The 22,702-nt window shown below is 39.3% G+C and overlaps 1 protein-coding gene and 1 long non-coding RNA gene across 9 annotated transcripts in view; one reads left to right on the forward strand and one right to left on the reverse strand.

Annotated features, from left to right (window-relative positions):
• Positions 1-22,702, forward strand: part of Ebf1 (EBF transcription factor 1) — a 383,619-nt gene that overhangs the window by 320,828 nt on the left and 40,089 nt on the right. The window lies entirely within an intron of this gene.
• On the reverse strand, positions 7,023-20,761 carry LOC125620520. Its single transcript, XR_007352257.1, has 3 exons — positions 20,750-20,761; positions 17,560-17,564; positions 7,023-9,534 (listed from the first exon to the last, which is right to left on the reverse strand). It is a non-coding gene; the product is annotated as an uncharacterized LOC125620520 (long non-coding RNA).

Here is a 22,702-nt window from a genome sequence, read left to right on the forward strand (position 1 = left end):
TCTGTGAAAGTTAAGTTCTTGCCCTCAAGGTACCTCTATTCTAGGAAGGGAAGGTGGTATCACACAGGTCATGAGGCAGTGGTAACTGTCAGATTGGTACAAGTATTAAAAAAAGAAACAGGAGAGGGGTCTGCAGTGTGATGGGGAGGAGGGCTTCTTTAAACAGCAAGATACATTAGGAGTGCAATATACAAACAATGAGGCTTCCAGCTCATGCAGCCTCCACCAGTGAATGGTTTTTGTTTCCAAGCATCTGCAGACTCTCCCCAGTGCTAAAGCCATGCTGTCACTTACCCAAGAGCTTCACTCTCCCTGTCCCATCCCCCAGCCACTCTGTGATCATTATCTAGAAATATGAGCCGTACCAGCTGACTGTGTTCTCAGCAGATCAAGCTTCCTGAAATTTCAATAAGCATTGATCCATGTCATTGCACCAGATCCTCAAAATTGTTTCTATATTATTTGTCTTTCCATTTCTGACTCTAAAAGGAACAACAACAAAAAAGTAAGTTCTCTGGGACAGAGAGGCTGCTGCCTGGTGTCAGTGAGGGTGAATGGAGGGGGAAGGATGAAGAAGCAGAAAGAATAAGACATCTAACCATCAAGACTAACTTCCCAAATAGCTTTCAATAAACTGCAAAGCATAGCTCCCCTTCTTCACCCACACAGTAAGATTGAAAGTCATCACGTAGTCCTTAAACTGTGAATATTGAAATTGTGAGATGTATGGTACATTTAGTGGAGACAGTTGGTGAAGTGCAGAAGTCATTTTAACTTTGTCTTTTAATTTTAAAGATTTATTGGCTACAAGGGAAGAGAATATTTATAAGCGTTCTTAGGTATTCACAAAACATGGAGTTGCCAAACAGTGCAAAGAATGGAAAGAAATCATCATTACGAAGCTGGATGATTCAGGAAATGTGGTGATAAATATGGGAGTGACAACATATTATCTCAGCCTCTTCTAGCTGCACATTTTTGAGACATGATTATCAAGTGCAACACTGCAGGGAGTATGCTAAGTCATTGTGGAGCTAGAGGAGTTTTAGTTTTAAAAGAATAACCAAGCAATGTTTAGGAAATACAATCGGTGATGTCAAGTCATCTCAGCTTGAATAAATATATATTGTATAATTTGTTTCTATCCTTTAATTTCTCGTAATGGAAGGAAAGTGGCAAGCAACACAAAAGCAATTAATTGCAACAGTGATTACTTAGCTTCTGTAGTTCCTGAATTAAAAAGAACATTAAGATTAGTTTTGTAATAGCTCATTTTAAAAAATCATTGATGCTTTGTAAGTGGCACATGCATTTGAATTGTTTTAAAATACTATTTTTTCCCTTATTGTCAAACACATCCTTGAAATGAACCCTGGGCCATTCTGTTGGTTGTTTCATCTTGTCTCAAATTCATGAAGATGAATGTCATATCATAGTTAGTCTATTATAAGCTTTCTCCATTGTATGATTATTTTAATTGGAGACAAATTCATTATTGAAAACCAAACCTGTGGCTGTCTAGTGTGCACTGTTTCTCTCTGATCAGCCCAGAGCATGGTGCTCGGTCAGAAGTTCCCAGTAGATGCTGAAGGAGTAATGGGTAGAGTCAAGAACTCACTCTCTGGCCTTGGGCAGGTGACTTGACCACTCAAACCTCTACTTTCTTATCTGAATAGTGGAGGATAAGAAGATAGGCTTGTTCTTATCTGAATAAGCCTATCTTCTTCAGTAGTTTGTCCTGGTGTTTGAAGTGTATAAAATAGTAAAATACTCAGTACATTATAAGTAGCGCATGTTTTAAGGACTCAAGAAAGGGCAATCCTGATTATTAAGGAACTTAAGTTGTTCTTAAGTGATTACCTGAGAGTCTTATTTCTGTTCGGTTCATCAATGTACTACTATACCTGACCTAGAGTAAATTCTCAAAAAATATGGAGTGAACAACCCCCTGATTTTCATTTATGAACAATTATTGCTGCTAGCACAAGCTATTTGCTTTATGCCATGTGTGGTTATAAGCATTTAACCTATTTTCAAACATGCAGTTTAAAAAAAAAAACACAGTAAGACAAGTATAATAATCTCCACTTTACAAATGAAGAAACTGAGCAGAGGTGGGGGTGGGGGATGGGAGGGGCTCCAGACTTGTTCAAGGTCATGCAAATAGAATGCAGCAGAGCCAGGATCTGAACACAGGTAGACTGGCTTCAGAGTTCAGGCTCTGGAGCATGTAGAGCAGTCTTTAGTATTTAGGCCTACGTGTGCACACACAAAACAGAAATGTTTCACATGTCCTCCTCATATATTCATTCATTCATTCATTCATTCATTCATTCATTCATTCATTATTTATTATCCATTTTCTGTAGGTTAGCTAACTGGAGATACCATTGTACAAGATAGGCACTGTCCCTGTCCTAGTGGGCAGTTCTTCATATACTTACTTCTTCAGGTATTTTCCTCAGTGCCTACTGCAGTGAGAGACACTTAAAAATCTGAGCTAAAGGGGCAAAAGCAGGGCCATATGTCCTTGCAGAAAGCAGAGAGCAGGGGAAAGCAGGGGACAAGGTGACATCCTGTTGATTGTTAGGGTTACCCAGTGTGCATTCCATCTTCCCTGGAGAATACAGGTGCGTGTGTATACCACATGCTTTCTGTGGCCCCGGAAGCCAACAAGGTCCCTTTCTGCTCCCAAAATTTGTGAGCAGATGTGTGGCCTTGCCTTCTGTACCATATTGCTAACACCTGGATCCATACTGAGACAAGCATTGCTCTAGTTGGGCCACAGGGAGACAAGCTCTGGGCACAGCCCGTGAAGGGCAGTGGGATATCTGGAAAGAGCCTACTTTATCTTCTTTTTGAGCTTCTGGGTCAGAAGTCATGTGTTTGGCAGGAAAGTCCCACAAATTTTTTCTTTTATGTCTGATACCTCAATCTCAAGTCCCTGGGAATCAGTGCCAGTAAGTGCCCACATTTTGAATCTGTGACAGAATCCCTAAATTGGTATGTTCCTACTAACCACAGCACATACATGAATTTCCTACTACTCTGCTTGTTTCTCCTCTACAGATTTTCTGCCTTCATTACTTAATCAATTCATTGTTCATTCATTCATCTATTTCTTTCTTTATCAAATATTTATTTCAGAGCAAATAGACAGTAGGAAGCATAGAGTTTACATGTTGACCACATATCTGGCAAAAAGAGTAAAAAGTCCAGGAACGGTTGTTGAATGGGCAGATTGATGTATGGATGAATAAAAAAAGAATTATGAAAACATTATGTTTATACTTCAAGATGTTATTTTTAATTAGAAATGAATTCAGGTAAAACATTCTAAGTAATTGATGAAGAATGAGTAAGTCATTCAATAAAAAAGGGTAAGAAAAAAAATTAAAAGCAAAGCCAAATCAAATTTGTCCCAACAGGGTTCAGTGATTTTACAAAACAAATCCATTGATCTAGAATCTCCCAGTTTCGTCTGTTTCTGCCTGGGGTCACCAGTCAAGATGACTGATTATCCTGGGAAAGGCTCTGTAGCCTATCTCATAAACAGAAAAAAAAATTGTCTTGCACTTGGTCAGAAGGCAGCCCAAACACTCTGTCTCCAGAGGCTGGGAAAGTTGAGCTGTGGTTGAGGTCTGGCTGGGGGGCAAGAGGCTGCCAAAATAGGGCCTGGGCCGCTCAAGCGTGACCAGGGTGTGAATCCACCCGGAGGACCCTGCACACACAGGAAATCTGGACTTCAGACCAGCTCCAAAATGCCCCGTTTTTACTGCTGAGGTCTGTAAAATGTGAAAATGCCACCAACATTTAACAAGGTTAAAAAAAGATTTGTAAAATATCTATTATATTTGGCTTTTCCATTAGGGAAACTACGAAAAATCTTGGTCTATGCTCTTCCATCTAGAATCTTAGGTGATTATTGCATGATCATTGGCCTACTGCGGTTTAAATATTTGAGTACTAGTGTTCACTTCTACTGACAGACCTGTTCCAAGCTCCCTCACCAGTCTTCACAGAGGTTCTCCCAACTTCTCCAACCACATGATCCCGGTTCTTCCTTTTGCTTTCAGGTCTAGAGCTAACTAATCTCAATAAAAATTTAGAGGCTTGGAAATAAAATGAACTTCCCAAAGTAGAAGCAAGGCATTGCTTACATTTCATATTCTATCTTTTATCAAAATGCCAACTATGTGAAAAGTTGGTTCGAAGCATTGGGAATACAAATGTGAATCAGGTACATAGCAAATATAGAGCCCTGAGTCAGGCTGTGTTGGCATATGATGCAAATCAGAGCAATAACATATTTTAGTGAAAATCTGTGTAAGTAGCTGGGAGTAGGACAGCCCAGCCTGGGAGTCAGAAAATTAGAGAAGTGGGGAGTGCATTTGCCTAGGGCATGAGGTGGATTACTTTGAATTTCATTTTTCTGTTTTCTCCCTGATCATTGAGCTCCATACTTTAAAAAGTGGGCAATAACATTCTTTATATCTAAAGAAAACAATAAAACAAATTTATAAGAAAATTGTATATTATAAGAAATTATAAGAAAAAGTTCTACCTTGCCCATCTATTTCCTATTATTATTATTATTATTAATTATTATTATTATTAATAATATTATTAGGAGGCATTGGGGATTGAACTCAGGGACACTTGACCACTGAGCCACATCCCCAGCCCTATTTTGAATTTTATTTAGAGACAGGGTCTCACTGAGTTGTTTAGAGCCTTGCTTTTGCTGAGGTTGGCTTTGGACTCACAATCGTCCTGCCTCAGCCTCCTGAGCCACTGGGATTACAGATGTGTGCCGCTGCCACACGGCTTCCCTTCATTTTTACTTCTCAGTCAGGATATGTTCTGGAACATTCCGGGATCAATGCACAAGGGATTTTCCAAGCTCGTCATTCTCATTGTTTTTTCTGCCCTCTTTTCTTCTCCCTTCTCCCAACCGTCATGAGAGACTGGAGGGCACTTAAGTTATTTTTATTTAATTCATCTTACTATATAAACTCCTGAACATTGGCTTAAATTCAATTTCAAGTACAAAAAAAAAAAAGCTTGCAACTGTAATTAATTATATGCATCAAACTGAGTAGAGTTTCCTGTATTTACCTGGTGTCATCCAGTTTTTCCTAGAGAGAAGTAAGGTGCTTATCAAAGCAGGTGGAATATTTGGGGATCCTTGTCAAATATGGTGGTGTTTTAGATCTGATATCATAGATTTGCAAACAAGTGGCTGATGTGGATAGAGAGGACTCTGGTCTAGTGGTTGAAAGAATGAGTGGGTGAAGAAGCCTGGATCTCTGAGGAAGCCTTCTCATCTGCTTCCATCTGAAGATGCCTAGTGTCAATTCTTAGATTAATGAAGTTTTTGAGTGGGCTACCAGACTGTATCACTCATTGAGACTTTGCAACAGATCCCTGTGAATACAATGGTCAGCAAGGTCTGAGCCAAATGGAAAGTTCTTGCCTAAAGGTTGCATAACTTGATTGCTACAGGTAGGAATGGCCATTCAGCAATGACAAAGATTTATTAACTTTTGGGTAGGAAAAATCAGCTTTTATGTTTCAAGAGAGTAAATCACCTTCTGTTAGTAGTGATGCCTTCAAAGGCCATTTGGGATGGGGAACTTCTGCTAGAGTTTCATGTAGTAATATGTAAAATATGCAGTTGACCAGAAGTTTGCAGTTTTGACTAATGGGATTATTAGTCAATGAGTAATACTTGAAGTTTGCCAAGTCCCAGTTTATAGCTGGACCTTCATAAGCCAGAACTTCGTGTTCTAATGGTCAGAGGCACTCTATACTTGCAACTTTAACCCCAGTTAGGAAAAAAATATGAACAAACACTATATTTTGACCAGAAAGAAACCCTTGGGCTATGACATTTTTACCAAGTACTCACGTTAACATTTGGTCTGCAACAGCTTTGTTTGTAGGATACTTAGCGCAGGTGATCTCTGTAGGTGTCACAGTACATCCCCAAGTAAACATTTCTGGAAGTAGAAATTTGACAAAGCTCTGGTGGTGCTATTATGTGACACAGATAATTCGAGCAAAAGAAAGAGACAATTTTGGTGAAACAGTTTATTGCCCACATCCTTTATTTTGCCCAACACATAGATGCAGTCTACACTGCTCATAAACTGGAAGCAGAGGTCTGAATTCACCTCTGAGCTTGGCACAGCTGAGAAGAACAGCTGGATTGATTGACTTCATCATTTTCCAGCTGGTGTGTTTGGTGTGGTAGAGACGCTTTATGGGTTTTCTGTCTTCGAGATGCTTGTTGTTGCAGATCATTACCTCGAATAGAGAAAGCTAAAATCATGGCCAGAACCCAGCAGAAATCTGTACTTTCTTCCCGCTAACAAGCTCTTTAACAATTCTTGCCTTTTGTTCTGTTTCTAGGTGTATGTTTAAATGATTCCAACATTAATTGTTTTTAATAGTTCCTTTGTTGTCAGTGGCAAGTTGGGAAAGAGGAAGATGGGGATTTGCACAGCCTTTTCTTATTAAGAGATTTCCTGTTATATAGGCATTAACTTTGTAGGCTTCTACTCCTGTTTCCTTTCATTCTCTCTTTCCTTTTTAGTGTTTGCTTGCTTCACCAGGGGGAGAAAGAGGAGCTCAATTGTATTATCCTGTTAGATTGCTTAAACGGTGTTTAGATTAAAATAAAAATTACTCTGTGCTTTTCTGACTATGGTGTATGATTTCCATTTTGTAAGGCATATTTTCTAAATTTTGTGCTTTATTATTCTTTCGGTGTTGAGCGAGCAAAAACAAACTCTAGTTCATAATTCACTTTAAAGAACATACCCTTTCTTTCTATTTTCTTGTTAAAACCAAATTGTGTGCAATTTGTAGGAAATTGAAACCACATTTTTCACTTAACTTTCCAAAATTAAAATTTATGAGGAAAAAGAGGCAATAAAACAGTTACAATCTGGTCATCTATAATTATCTGTGTGGTTTGAGCAGTTCCACATTTGAAGAAAGTGACACGGAGAACTTATCAAGATTTTACAACCGTGGGACATTTCACTTTTTTTTTTTTTTTTTTGCTGCTTTGGAGCCAAGAGCTCCACAAAATGCTAAAAGTGACACTATAAATTTAAAAAATTAAATGTGTGAAGAGGAACTATGAATGCATACAAGCAATGGGCAAGATCTCAAAAGTTGTTTTCCTCCCTCCTTCCAGAAGAAAACTCACTACAGTAAAATTTCCCATTTTAGACTGTTCCCATTTCAAGTATTGTGCTTGATTTTGGTTGTTTTAACATGCTCTTGTCACATTTGGGAGAGAACCACAGAGACAATGAGTGGACAGCCATTCCTATCCACTCTGCTGCCATTGATGTTTGAGATCTCCACAATGCTCTCTGCATCCTTATGGATTCCCTGGGAAAAGAATCCTTGGACACCCATGTGTTGAGCTGTGATTTTTTTTTTTTGGAGTGAATAATATTTTCATATGCCTAACCTTTTGATATTTCCCTGTCATTGTTTCCATGTTCTAACAGTAAAAAGTTTTAGATTCTAAGAAATTTGATACTTTAATCTTAGTTTTTAGTAAGAGGGGAAATTTCATTTAATCATGGTCCTTTTGTGGACATGTGCCCATAATTGTTCAACCTAATGCAGCTGTGTGAAGTCATTTACTCATTTTTTTTTTCATTGAGTAAGCACTCATTGTACTTATTTGGTTTCACATCTTATGTTAGATAGTCTTAATGTAGAGTAGTGAACACAACATTATAGATCATACTAGTGCATAGTAACTATTCTGTTGAACTTTTGAACATCATTCTAGATAGAAATATATGGGTGGACAGAGATTTAGCAAGTACAGAAATACCATCTAAAATCAATTTCAATCCCAACTACCCCCTTAAGTTCAACAGAAGATGCTACCCCTGATCTAAATGAGCTTATCAAAGAACTTACAAAAGCTCTAATGTTTTACAGATATTTTGACCATGTCCATTCCTTCATTTGTAACTTTCTCCTGACCAACATGCCAGGATTTTAATTTACTCATTTCACAAATATTTTAAATATTTACTATTTTTTGCACTAATCATTTTTTACAAATAATAACACAATAAACTTCTAATATTTCTATGAAGTAGATTCTCTAATGTCCTGATTGAGGCAAAGAATAAGTCATTTGTCAGAGTTACTCAAATAGTAAACAGAGGAGCCACAGCCGGTCTGACTCCAGAATTCACCTTCCTGCCTATGCTGCTTTACTATGTTTCTGAAATACTTTAATATTTATATATACCTTCTTAAAGAGTGTGATGATCCCTGAGTTTTTGATACTTGGACACATCTGGTAGAACTCTACAAAAAACTCAACCTACCTGTGTGGGGGGAGGTTTTCAGAAAGGAGCCAATACAGGCCTTGGCTTGTGAATGCCCTCAGGAACCTGTAAGCCAGGGGCAAACAAACACAGGCCAAGCCTCCCGTCCACTCCAAGGATTCATTCATCCATCTTTCTAGTCTAGAAAAATACTATAAATGTATTTATATTTTAAAATAATTATTTATAAAATTAAGATGTGCTAATTATACAAAATTTAGAGAATAACAGGATAGAATTAAAAAGTTCAAATCATTTAGTATTTCTCACCCAGAAATAGCCACTGAGAACATCTTCATATATTCATTCATATTTTTTATGTGTAAGAAATAAATAAACATTTTTTCATATCTGTGATGGTGCTGTGTGTTTATACACACAGTTTTACATCCTGCTTTTTTGCATAGCCTAATAAGCATTTTCCCACACATTAAAACTCCTTTCTAAACATAATGTTAAAAGGCTGAATAATCTCCCACAGGGTGGATTTACATTTACTTATATATCTGTTATTTCTGGCTATAAGGGGTTTCATATATACTTTTACAATGCTTTGCTCTTTTCTAACTCTGATGCTTTACAAACCATTGTAATTTCTGGCAGTTAAATGCTCTAAAACTTTTGAAGATTTAAAAAAAATTGTCTTAAATGGTTCCTTTTTGTGGGAGGTAAGCTTTTAAAAAACATACTTGAAATGATTTTGTTTTTATTATCTTAGTATTTACAATATAAATAATGCAATAAAATATAGAATAGTGGAAATAAAAATATGCCCAAGTGTATGCATGATCTCATGATTAGCCTATGAAAATATATCTAGCCATAAAGTGAGCATATTAAGGCTCTTGTACACATATTAATACAATCCACCATACTTTTTAATGTATAAGTGTTTAATCTATCAGTGTCCTTTCTCTTTTTTATCACCCAGTTGCAAACTGGATTCATTTTGGATAATTACTTTTGGTACTAATTGTATATTATCTGCCCAGTTAGGGACTAGATTGGAGGGAATTCAGAAATCAATAGTAATAAAGTAAACAGAGAGAATGGAATCTATTTCCTCTCTTACCATTTATTTGAACCCACTCTACTAAAGACAGGGACCCTGTTTAATGGATGTTGGACAGAGGACCACAAATAAACCCCACTGGGAACAGCTCTCCTTTAAGAATTGATCTGATATTTCAGTAAATATCCTATTGTTTGAATGCTAAATGACTTCAAGAATGCTTTGGCTCCTGCTGTTTGCAGAATTGATTTTACTTTCTCTTTCAGTGTTTATATATTTACAACTGGGTGTGCCTTCTTTCTGCCCAGCCTGTCTCTGCCTTCAAAAAACATTTTTTTTTTTTTTGACAGAGGTTTGATACTAAATTTACTGGTATTATACTAACACTGTCTCATTGTCGAAAGGGAAATGAAGCTCAGTGTCCCAGATTGCTGACTTTAAAAAAGTGCTCTATAAAGTTTCAATGTTGGTGTCATAGTGAGGAAAGATCATTTGATACTGAAATTGGAACATGTCTGTGGCGACTCTCCTTCAGCACAAATGCAGAAGAGTTTACCTTTCCCAAACCTCTAAATATTCTGGCAGACTATGAAACTCAGGAAATCGGCACTCCCAGACTTCCCTGTCGATACCCTTAATCCCACAGCCAACAAAATATTCCTGCATGGAAAGGAAACTCCTAACTTCTGGGATTCGGTGTATGTTTATCTGCTTCGTGTAATGTTTTGTTTTTCCCAGATCCTAAACTGTATGAGAGCTTCCTGGTCTGTGTCATAACTAATGGTATTGCCTGCAGGTATTCTAGAGTGTCACTTTTACACCGCTGGCTACCAAGTGGATTTCACTAGAGAGTGGTTTGACTGGGATTCAAAGGACCTGGTTTTGGTGCCTTAGACACTAACATTCCAAAGTCAGGACCATAGTGCGTCAGGCTCTCTTACTGTGTTTATGAAATTATAGTCATTGCTGGTCTTAGAACCTGGGCCAGGGGGAACACTGTCAGATTTGGAGTGTATTTCCAAAGCAGAAGCAGGATGTCTGAAAAGATAGCATTGCATATTTGGCGGGGGGGGGGGTGTGTGGATCTTCCTGATGTTTTCCAATATTTTTGTGACAATTTTCTTTAAAAAAAATTTTTTTAGTTGTAGATGGATACATTACTTTTTATTTAATTTGTTTTTATGTGACCCTAAGGATCGAATCCAGTGCCTCACACGTGCTAGGCAAGCACTCTACCACTGAGCTACAATCTCCCAGCCCATATGACAATTTTCTTTAAAGTTTTGAGAGGACCCAAGTAGTTCCACATGTCATAAGAACTCAAACATAAGTATATATCTTTTATAGAAAGTCTAATTATACATGTTGTCTTCATTATGAGAGACAGCTAGTCTCACACCCTTCTGACTTGAAGAGCCTACCCATGCAGTAAGAGGGAGCACTGGCATAATTCTGCCTCAGAAGCTGGCTGCCACTGGCATAGAAAGACACCGAATCTAGGCCCTCTTCCATGGCTACTTCCCATGCTAGGGGCAGCAACTTGACAAGATTCCTTTGGGCACAGGCCCTTGCTTAGGTCTCTCTGCTCTGGAGAAAGGAAGAAAAGTGCACCTTCAGAAGGGGCCAAGTGTTTGAGGAGAGAAATCTGCAATTAGTTTCTTCCTGCCTCCTTTTATCTTCCTACCATCCTTTTCCATCCACAAGGCTCTATTTGCAAGCCTGGTCTTTCCTCAGTAGGCCCATTTGAAGCCTGCTTAACTAGTATTCAGAGGGCAGAATGGCATTATTTGTGATTCCCTTGCAGTTGACTTGCAGCAGCGATGGGAGGATGTCAGTTTTGCAAGGGCAGCGTTATTTGCTGTGCGGGTTGCTGCTCAGCCCCAGAATGCTCGTTTGGTTCTGAAGACGAGTGCTTAATATGTTCACTTCTTCTCTCTCCTGTCCCTGCCACGTTCCTGCTGAATTTCACATCCCTCTAAGCACAGCCCTGAGAGTGCAGCCCTTCCACAGGCTGCAGAGAAGAGCAGGCACTCCACAAATGGGGCATTAATGGTTGGTAAATCCTAAGATAGCTAACTGATGTGTGCGTTCAATTAAGATGAGTTTTTCACTTAAAAGACTCCCCAGGAAGAGCAGTTTTATTCTCATTTCTGGGCCACGAGCAGTTAATGAAGAAAGCATATCAGAATTCCACCCATGTTCCCCATCTCAAGATCCCACACAATTTTCAAGTTACTTGATGAAGGAAAACTTGCCAGGTGAGATTAAATAAGCTGGAAGGTGATAACAGAGAAGTGTGTGTGTGTCATGTCTCATCTTTTTTGTGGGTGTATCACCACCACACACACCTCTCAGGAAACACTTTTGTGCTTAAGTGTGATCCATTCTAGAAAGTTTCCCTTTTCAGACTGAGGTCTGACTTGAGTCTAGCAGAAGGGTGAATGCATTTATATTTTTTGCACTGAAGCTAGATATTTTTGTTCAAGGCATCTTTTATGATTTGTTTTCTTCTGTGTTGTCCTAAAAGGAAAGATAACATCATCCCTTCCGAAGTATTAGCTAAGTGCTTCCACTGGGGCAACCCAGCATGAGGGTATGTAGGCAGGTGGGTAGTTGAGACAGGCTGCCTACATTTGAATCCTGGCTCAGCTCTTACTGCTACAAAGCTTGGGCAAGATCTGTCAGCTGTATGTCATCCTTCAGTTATTCACATATGTGTAAAAATGGCAATGATAACAATAGAGATTTTCAGAGATGAGGATGAATGGTTTATGCTATAGTGCCTGGCATAATCTCTGGCACATAATAATTGTGTGTCAGTTACTGTGAGCTACTGTTCTTATCTCATTTCCACTACAAGAATTTAGGTAAAGTCACAATGTGTTCCTAATTTCAGGAGTTTTGGCAAAACAGACCTCTAGGAACATCTTTGCAATGGTTAAAAACAATGCAGATATTTCATAGGCTTGCTCAATGGTACTGTCAGAGTCCTGGGAGACACTGTTGGTCTTCCTTGCAGTTAGCATTCGGTTTTCAAAATCGCAGGCCCATTTGGTTTTGAAATGGCCAGCAGTTAGTTATAGAAGATGGGTCTTGTATATGAAGACAAATATCTGAAGGGCAGGTATGATATTGACATTTTCCATAGTTGCAAGTCAATCATACTTCTGTTCATTGCTGACCAATCCTTCACCCCCAGACTAGCAGCCTATGTTTTTTCCATCTATGAAATGGGAATACATACAGGTTAGAGTGTTGAAGAAAAAACAAGTTAACAAAAGTAAATGCTCAACCTCTTCTCTTTTCCATTTTAAATCTGGCCAATATGGAGAGATGCTGGGAGAGACCTGGGGTGGACTGAGTTCCAACATTTGAGTTTAGCTGTGATTAAACTTTTCACTAGCTATTGGATCTTACACTAGTTGCTTAGGCTCTCCAAGATTGGATCAGTTGTGTTTGCTGTGAAAGGAAGGTTTTTTTTTTTTTTTTTTAAGCAATAAAGTCCTGAAGTTGATTGAACGGATGTATTTTTGCCCCTCTCTATGAGTGCATCAAGATCCTAACTAATTCCAGAGTTAGGAGGGGAACTTAGAAGAATGTATTTGTATCTAAAAGTTGTTATGATAGCTTTTGAAAAATGCAATCCAGGGTGTTTGATTTTGTCCTTACAGGGTCACAGTACCTATTGTCCCAATATAATCATAAAATTTTTCCATTTGGCAATAGGTCAGCAGTTTATCAAGCTGATCTCTGTCGCTGCAGATATGTCCCAGCCCTCTGAAAAAGCCAGAAACAGTATCTGACACAGTGGCCTCAGGCAAAGGGAATTCCACAGATGGAATGCAATAGAATAAATTCATCAAAGTGCTTTNCTAAAGTTCCTTAATTCCTCCCTTGCTCCCCCACCATGGCCATTATGAATCAGCATCCTCATATCAAAGAAAACATTTGGCCTTTGGTTATGGGGATTGGCTTGCTTCACCTAGCATGATATTCTCCAACTCCATCCATTTAACTAGGTGGCATTTCTGAATGCTGAAAATACAGGTGTGATGGGCATGGACCTTTGCCCACCTGGGAGAACAAAGGCATTAGGAATGGTTTGTGTGGCCACTGGGCCTCCTTCTGGGGACACCTCTGTTGTTAATACAGATCTGAACTTTAAGCTTTTTTTTTTTTTTTTTCCTCTTCCCCCATAGTAGTTTGGCCTCCAGAAAGCTTATACCATTGCTAACCAACCACTAGAGTAGAAGAGCTCTTATATCCCCATTCAAGTTTCTGTCATTGAGAATTTAATCTATCTAAGTGACTTCTCTTGGTAACTTAGACAATTATGACTCTATCATGGGCTGTAATCAATGCTCTTCTCCAACAGCATCCTGCCATAACATCTGTTCGTGAGACCTGTATTTTAGGAGAGCCATTTGCAACTCTTTGTGGGCTAAATAAATATTAGTACAAGTCTTCCAAAGAGCTGGGAATTACCCAAAGCAGCATTAATGAACCTTACTCAGAATATCCTTGCACACAGAGACTGCCATGCCATCCCTCAAAGCTCTTGGTGTAACTGTGGCTAAGCCTGTCTCCCACTTTCCACACTCACCATCCACCCAGAATGTTCTCTGTGGACCAAGGAAGCCTCATTAGCACTTGGACAAGGGAAAGACTCTCAGCATGAAAGTGGGGGATGATTTGATTCTCCTGTTTCTGTTAGTGAATTGCCAGGGTGTTTGCTTACATATCAACAGCAATCACCCACATTTCTCCCACCACCTTCTGGGCAGCAAAGTTTGTGTTCCAGTTAGATCCCCTTGCCCTCCCCCAACTCCTTTCCCCTTTTATATTTAGAGAGCAAATTCTGTCATCTTCATAATTTCCCTCTGATGCAGTTTCTAGATTCCCTTTCTTCAGAGCCTAAATACAAATGAGAATCTGAAAGTCTTCAAGTCAGTAATTTAGTGACTGATCTAGTTTCTTTAGCTCTTGAGAGTTGGCATAGGCACTAATAGAATAAATTCATCAAAGTGCTTTAAACAGAGACATGGTAAAGATCCATGACATGTACCTGGCTCAGGTGAATAGGTTCAAAACATTTTGTTGCTGAAGATCAGGATCAGTGTCATGTTTATAGCAAATCCACTTAGGATGCTTGGTGTTCACTTTGGTTTTTATCGTCACAGTAGGTTTAACCTGACCAAGGAGTAATTACACCATTATTTTTTATGTGGTGCCTTATTACTTGCTTTTCAAAATTGGTTTCCAGCATCTCGTGAGCTAACGGCAACAAATGTGTGATTGTAGGCTGTGTCAGGAGACATGGGGTTATTGCGGAAGTGGCCACATACCCATTGCCCACACGATGACTGTTACTCCAAAACAAGTGAATTGCTTAACTAAACATCTATTGATTATACGACGCCAGGGACCAATATTAAGACCACCAAGATCCAAAGGGGAAGATTAAGTTCTGGTTGCATGTATACTGTAATTTTGTCAATATTCTGTGGCAAGAAGACCTATACCTCCATGGGGCGCAGGCCCACTTGGAGAAGTAAAAACCTTATTGGGGTATGTCAAGTGGTCAGATTGGCTCCATCTACTTCTTAAAAGACACACATCAAGAATGGAAACAGAATAAATTCAAAAGCTATTGGAATCCCCTCCTCTTTACCCTTCTAACTACTCTAATGGGAATTATCAACTCTAAAGGTGAACTTTGGACTCATCAGCATAGCTGTTCAAGGTGAGCATCATAAGCTTCTGTCTGGGGGACTCCAGGAGTTTCTTTAGGACTGAGATGGCCCTCACCCAGAACTGAGCATCCTCTCCTGTATCTTGTGTCTCTTGTGATAAGTTAAACTATATCTGAGAAAACACATTGACCAACCCCAGTTACTTGTGATCAGATTTTTGTATTGAGAATTACTGAGATGAAATAAAACCAGAGCCTTAGAATTGAAATACTCATGAATTTTCTAAAACCGTGCTTGCCATGCACGCTCATGCCCTTGGAATGGTCTGCTGTGTGACTTCTCCTCAGGCCCCTCCTGATTGGCTACAGTTACACTAGATGTTGCTGTTGTCTCCTCCCCTTTTAAGCTCCTCATCTGATCTCAGGGGCATTGTTTTCTTCTGGTGTTTTTTTCTACCTTTTTGGCCTGCCTTCGCCCCTTTCCCCTCTCTGTAGGTTTCTCTAAGCATTCTTTGCCTATTGATGTTCCCCAAAGGGCTGCCTGCCCTCCATGCTCTTCTCATATGAGTGGTTTCCCTATTATCCATATATCAGCGTTATCGTCATCCGTAGGGTCAACTCCATCCTTGACTTTTTCCTGAGCTTCTGTCTGCTAAATATTTTTACCTGGATATCCTGCTGGCTTCTAAGGTGCATCATGTCTGAAATTGAACTCATGGTCTCTTTCCTTCTCTCTCTAGTTTTCTTCCTGTACTTTTTATTTTGCTAAATGGCCACTCTCTCTACCCACTCGGATGAACTGGAAAGATGGGGGTCATCCCTATTCTAACCTCTAACCTCTCCTGTATTACTAAAGTCATGGAAATTCTATTCTAATGTGAAATCATTCTACCTTTCCTCTGTGACCACTCCAGCATCAGCTCGTCTTGCATCTGCTATTTGGACTATTGCATAATGTTGACTTAAAAATCCACCTCTCCTTAGACTCTTATGGTTAGCTCTTTGAAATATTGTTCATACAGTATCACTCCTACACGTGGAGAATTTATATAGCTACCAAAAAGTTCTCTGCAAAGCACTCAAGGCCAACAGCGTTACTCAGGGTTAATCTTCAACATCGTCTATGCGACACAAACTCTCCCCAAACTGCAATATCTAGCCTATTTAAATAGACCCTTTTATATCTTTCTGCCTGTGTTCTTGCTATTTCTTTTGCCTGGTATGTTTTTCTTACCCTGTTCAGTAGAAAACTCCTATTTATCTTTACGCATCCTGTTCTCTCCGTTGCAGAGAATGATTTTTTTTTTTTTTGTCTTTCTGTGCACTGAACTATGAATGCAATGGTGTCACTATGGTTTTGCATCTTTTGAGTGACCGAGTGTAGACCTGCCTCCCTCCTGGATTATGCATTCTTCAATAGTGTCTAGAAGAGATTTTTCAAGTTGAATCATCTGCACCAGGGAAGCATGGGACACAGGACCTGAGTTTTACTTTTCTTTCTCTGCATCTTCTTAAGCACAGGTTCTTGTATACGGCAAGCATCCAGTTCTGTCTAACCAATTATGCAATGTATAACATCCCAGGTTACACATTATCTCATCTAAATTAGGTATCTCCTACTCTCCTACTTATCTTTGTTCCCATTTATTCATAGAATTGACATTGTTTTAAAGGAGTTGTGTCCTTGTGCAATGGAGCTGTATTTCAGGGTAATATTTGAGAATTGGAGGTGGTAGAATTCTTTGAACTATATTTTCAAGTTAGTGTAAAGGAAGGAGGAAAGGCTGAGCCCCGGGACAAGTGATCCACACCCAGTGTTCTGGAATGCTGCATCCTTATGTCACAGTTTTCCATTGTTTTAGGTTCTGTTTGTTTTCTTCCCCTCTAGACTCTGGGTATCTTGAGAGTGAGGAATATGTAAATATACTTAATTAATCTTGCGTTCCCCACTCCTTTTCCTATATCTAGCCCATGGCAAGTATTCTATTTATAGTAATAAGAACTTCCCAATTGAGTGCTAAACGCTGTACAAATAGCACCACATTAAATCTTCTTACTGCAGATAAGGAAGACTCAAAGAATGTGAGTGCCTTTCCCAGAAGGCACATAGCTAGTCAGTGATGTAGCCTGGATGCAAATTTAGTTGTGTCTTGCTCCAAAAGGATCTTGATAGAGGGAAGGAGACTGTGGTTTTGAAAACTGGAAGTCAAACGAGGTCTGGAAGTAGGTGGCATGAGTTTCTATGGGACAAAATTGAGACAAAAGAACTAAAACAGATTGTAGGTAGAGGGGTATAAGGAACAAGAAGGGTATTAGAAAGGTCCGGGAGGCCAAAATTAGAGAATGGTTCTGGAGGCCTTTGGTTGACCTTATGTTGCCATTCTACCAAAAAGAGTAAGAGCAGGGCTCTAGAGGTCAACTGCCCAGGTTTGAATCCTTGAGCTTTCATTCATTAGTTCTATGACTTAGGCAGGATGCTTAACTCGTCCTCCAGGCCTCAGTTTCCTTCTCTGTATAGTGAGAATAATAATGGGGCCTCCTTAAAGGATTTTTTTGAAGGTTAGACAGGCTAATCCATGTAAGGTGCCTGGTAAGTCCTTAGGAAGCATGAGCTGCTACTGCCATAATCACTATTATTAGAAGACAAGTCACACCTGGACAAATGCAGCAAATCCTAAGAGCACCTTAGCATTCAATTAATTGTGTGCTTCTGAGCAGATCCATGTTTCCTAAACAAACGTCGGCACCCTGGCACCCTTGCAGGCTCAAGGGATGCTGGGGGATATTAAAATTCAAAGGAAAGAGTGATACTTTAAGTCTCTCAGCTACAGCACAGACTGCTAGTTCCAGGCAGTTCAGAGGTCAACACTAGATTGCCCTGTGACCCTTTGGATGGCATTGTACCTTGGCAAAGCTGGGTTTTCAGACATTTCTTCGGTCAAACAAGTGCCATGTGCAAATTAAGATGGAATAGAAAATGATGGTGGCCGTGTTCAGTCGATTCTGAAGTTAGCAAAGTTGTGTGGTGCTGAGAAGGGACACTCATGCCATCAGTAAATGATTATGATTATTTTCAAATGAATTATAAATATTATTATATTATTTTTCTTTTAACATCTTTTTTAATGGCTACCAAGTTGTGTAGGTCATAAATTATGAAGCTATATATAGACCTAATAGTAGAACTGCTGGCATTTCATGTACTTAGGGATGCATTGAAAGGATTGCTGAGAACAGACATAAGCAGAGAAACTCTGGGGAGGGCAACAGGATCACAGCTCTAATCAGCATGTTAAGGGCCCCAAATCCCAGCAACTCAGGAGGCTGAGGCAGGACGATGGTGAATTCAAAACCAGCCTCAGCAAAAGCGAGGCGCTAAGCAACTCAGTGAGAGCCTGTCTCTAAATAAAATACAAAATAGGGCTGGGGATGTGGTTGAGTGCCCCTGAGTTCAATCCCTGGTACCAAAAAGAAAAAGAAAAGAAAAGAAAAAGTGCAAAGACTCTTACTATTCAGGTAGAGGAGTCTTTCTCCCTAAATATTAGGATAATGATGCCCAGTAGTAGTCAGCTGGAGACAGAAGAAGCCTGATTCCATGTATTTCCCATCAAAATGCTATTTAATTTGGTGTGTAGGCTGACAGAAACTTCTAGGCTTATCTGCAAGGTGGGTATGCCCTCTCCATGGCACATGTGTTGAATTCTCCTGACTTTCTTAAAACATCACCGGATAATCATGTAATCCTCTAACATTGCCCGGTTACAAGCCCTTTTCTGTCTTCTTAGTGGGATTCGTGGGTTATTTGGAGTCACCTTTATTCCACTCTTCTTGGGATTTTTGTCTTCCCTGATCTAAGGGTCTGCAGAGCTCTGCCATAACTTCATTATCCAACTCTTCTGAAATCTGTCCACCGGTTTAGAGGAAACCATTCTGCGAACAGTGGGAGTAGTTTTTCGAGTTGTCTCATAAAACCGTGATATTAGCAATCACCAGTAAGATCTCAGCTGGGAACCCTGAGCTTGCTCCATGCGAGTCCTGGGGACGCGTTATTCGGGTTTGGCGCCTGACTTGGTGCCGTCCTCCGCTGAGAGCCCGAGCTGCTGCTAGGCTTGCTCTAGGAGAGTAATAAGTATTGTTGTTTAGCAACTGTGTTGTTGAAATTCTGCTCCACTGTGTCTGACAGTATTTATCTAAAATACTTTCCCTGGTGCGTGTTCAAGTTCCAGTAAACCGTGTCTTATTGTGCGACCTTTTCATTTTCCAGTGAAAAGGGATCAGCTCGTCAGATAAAAGCTACAAGCCGGAGTACAGGAAAAATGCGTGCTCAGAAAATCCAAGCATGATTGAAAACAAGATGTGTTAAATCAATGCGGTTTATCGCCTGCCTATTCCCAGCAATTGCTGTTCTAAGCTCATTCTGAACACATGCCGGATGATAAAAGTACGGTGTCTCTGCCCTTGCTGGGGTGGGACCGTAAGAAAACATGTTTATCAGACAGGTCGGGTGATTCTACCCCCTTGGTAACACTTATTGTCAAAGATCTTTGGGAAGAAATCTGCAGAACAATTATAGAAGTAATATTGCTCTTGTTGCATCTGAGGATCTGTCAGTAGGGAAGAAAATTATGGATTCATCCTTAAATGTTAAGAGAGCCAGTATGTTGCCTTCAATGCCTGAACACCATCATCTATTACATGGTGAAAAGCATCCTTCTTTTTTCCCGTAAAAGAGTGAATCTAGCTTTGAAACCTAATCATAAAATGATCCAAATATGTTTTTTTAAAATTTTAAATGAAAAAGATTGAAAGGCCAAAAAAAAAAAAAATCATGAGAATGGCGCTTCTGTTTGCTCGAGGAACTCAATTTTAGTTTTAAACTTTGATTAATAACAGGGGCAACTTTTCTCTTCAACTTGATTGCAGTTAGGGAGCAGTGCAGTTACTCCTTATTCTTGACAGCTCACCTACTTCCTGTTTTAGACAGTGTAACCCTCCGGGGTAAGAATGGGGTCTGTTGATGAGGGGATGCTCCACTTTTGCTGAGAACTTCTCAACAAGACCCTTCTAGAAAATACCAAGTGTTTGTGGTATGAAATAACTTGATTTAAACATATCTTAATGTCATTATGTGTCTCTTCTTCCCAAAATACAAATCAGCCTTTGAGAACTCCTTATAAGATATAAGGAGGACTTGATTAGACAGAAACCAAAGTTTTTTGATGCTTTATAGGGCAAGTTTAAAATTTCAGGGTGGCTTCCCTGAAACATTTGTGTTTGCTGATGTGGTGAGTTTTAAGTAAAGAAATCAGACCACAATCAACTTATCCATCAGTATGGAGTCAGGATTCTGGGCATAAAGATTCCTGTGAGTGCTAGAATTTTGTTTCACAGATATTTAGTGAAAAAGGAGCAGTTTAACTGTTTTGACAGGAGGACTTGTCCATACTCTGTAAATTGAGGTTCATCAGTACTCAAAAGAGTCAAGTTTGGAATAGTAAGAAAAGTCCTATAAAGAAGAAAAAGAAAAAAGAAAAAAAACAAAAACAAAACTGTGCAACATCCTGTGTCGCAGTTTCCCACCTTTGAATTAGAAGTAGTGATTTTTAACATTTATGTCAAGGGCATACTGTAGGAATCCATGAGATAATGTCTAAAAAAACACTTTGATATTACTAGGGAAAGAGTCATATATAACCTCAGGATATATTCGAAATGACACCTCTACAAGGAATCATTGTGATCATTAAGATTCACTAAAAGTCTTCAGAGGTCCTTATAAGTTAGAGAATAATTGAGTTCAAGATGCAGAATCTTAAAAAAAAAAAAAGTCTTCTTTTGCAGATAACTTTAAAAGTCACCCACTGAAGTATAAACTGGAATAAATTTTATGGAAGATAGTTCAGAAATCTATGTGTAAAAAGTGTTGAAATGAGCATATCATTTTATTCAGGAATTTATTCTGAATGTTAATTATTATATTTTAGCACTTTTGAAGTTCATGAAAACTTGGGCAAAAAAACATTATAGGTTCCCATTAATAGGGAGTTTGCTATGTAACTGGCCATTCATATAATAGAGTGTACTAAAACCAACAAAAAGAATGAGGTGGGCATAAACATGCATATAATCTGTATTTATCCAAAACAGTATTGAGAAAATATATGAGAGCTCACATAACTTACTAAAATATAAATAGTGCTTATACACAAGTAGGGATATTATGAAACTTCCCTCCTCTTTTTTGTTTTTTGAATTTTTTATACAATAAGAATGTATTGCTTATAGATTCAGGAAAACAATGAACATTTTCATTTTTCAAAACAAAAGCAAGTCACTCCTCATTCTTTCTTTTTTCTTGTGATTGCTTTTGCTTCTTGAAGGGTTATTTATTTCCATACATACAAGTCCTTCCATTCCGATACAGTCCTTAGGGTCCTTCTTCTGTCTCTGAGAGCCCTGGCATGTGGTTGTCCCAGGCTAGTGGCTTGGCTTTGCTCTTGTCCCAGCTTCTCTCCTCCTAAGGAGGACTTAGCCACACACACAACTAATAATTTCTGATTCTGCATATAGAGGGAGGTTTTCACTCCTTTGCTTAATTTTTGAATCTCAAAGTTGTTGCCATGTATCAAGAGGTCTGAGAACTATAAGTAAGAAGTCAGGGCTCGTTCAAAGGCAGCTTGGAAATTTCCTTTGGCTCCCATATTGGTTAATTCTGTTCATATTAATGTCCTCTGGATACCCTTCTCCGCTAAGTCACAGCTTTCTGAAATTCAATCAACCTGCTCCTGAAGCTCTGCTGAGTCTGGGGGGGGGGGCTCCTGAGGGGGGCCCCCTGGCTCTAACAGCATTTCCTGCTGAAAGCAGGGGCTCCACTTGCAAGAGATGTGGGTGTAGGCTTCTTAGGGAGGGTACCCCTTCCACAGAAGGGGCGACCTGGTGTGTTGCACATGCACAAAACATCTAGATGAGTAATGAGATACCCAAATGGCTGGAAGTGCAACAGATTTCTTTGTTAACCATATTTCTGGCTCTTGTTTATGTTTCTGGTTTGATTTTTCCGTTTATATATTTTAAAGTCAAGTCTTAAAGATAGGTTCCTGAAGATAACTTGCTGTTTTATTGTTTACCTCTGGTTGTTAATTTAGTGACTGAGGGAAAAATGGGGCCATTATGGAGCCCAAAGCCTCTGCCTAACACATATGTAATAACTCTCATGCCCAGAATGGATCTGCCTTGCAGGGGAACGCTCGGCTGTTACTCCTTTAGTTCAAATATAGAGTAGTCACCAGGGAAGCTTGGAGACCCAGGTGCTAGTTTTATCATTGCCGCTGCTATGAGGTTTTATTTATTACTTGGCATGGAGTCTGCATATTTGTTTGGACATTAAATGGCAATAGAATATAAATATTACCTTCCTAATATCTGCATTTCTTTTTATTCCCAGTCAGAATGACATCATGTCACACAACCATTAAAAAAAGGAAATTAAAACCCCAGAAATATGTTAAAGCACCACAGTGAGTCGCTAAGCTATAAAAATGGGAACTCTGCAAGTTCGAGTTGGAAGGGGACCCGGGGCACTTTTTCCTGGTGTTTGGGAACTTAGCTCTCCAGCTTCTTATTTCC

The sequence above is a fragment of the Marmota marmota genome, unplaced genomic scaffold (assembly GCF_001458135.2).
Source record: "Marmota marmota marmota unplaced genomic scaffold, marMar, whole genome shotgun sequence".
In the NCBI taxonomy this organism is placed as follows: domain Eukaryota; kingdom Metazoa; phylum Chordata; class Mammalia; order Rodentia; family Sciuridae; genus Marmota; species Marmota marmota.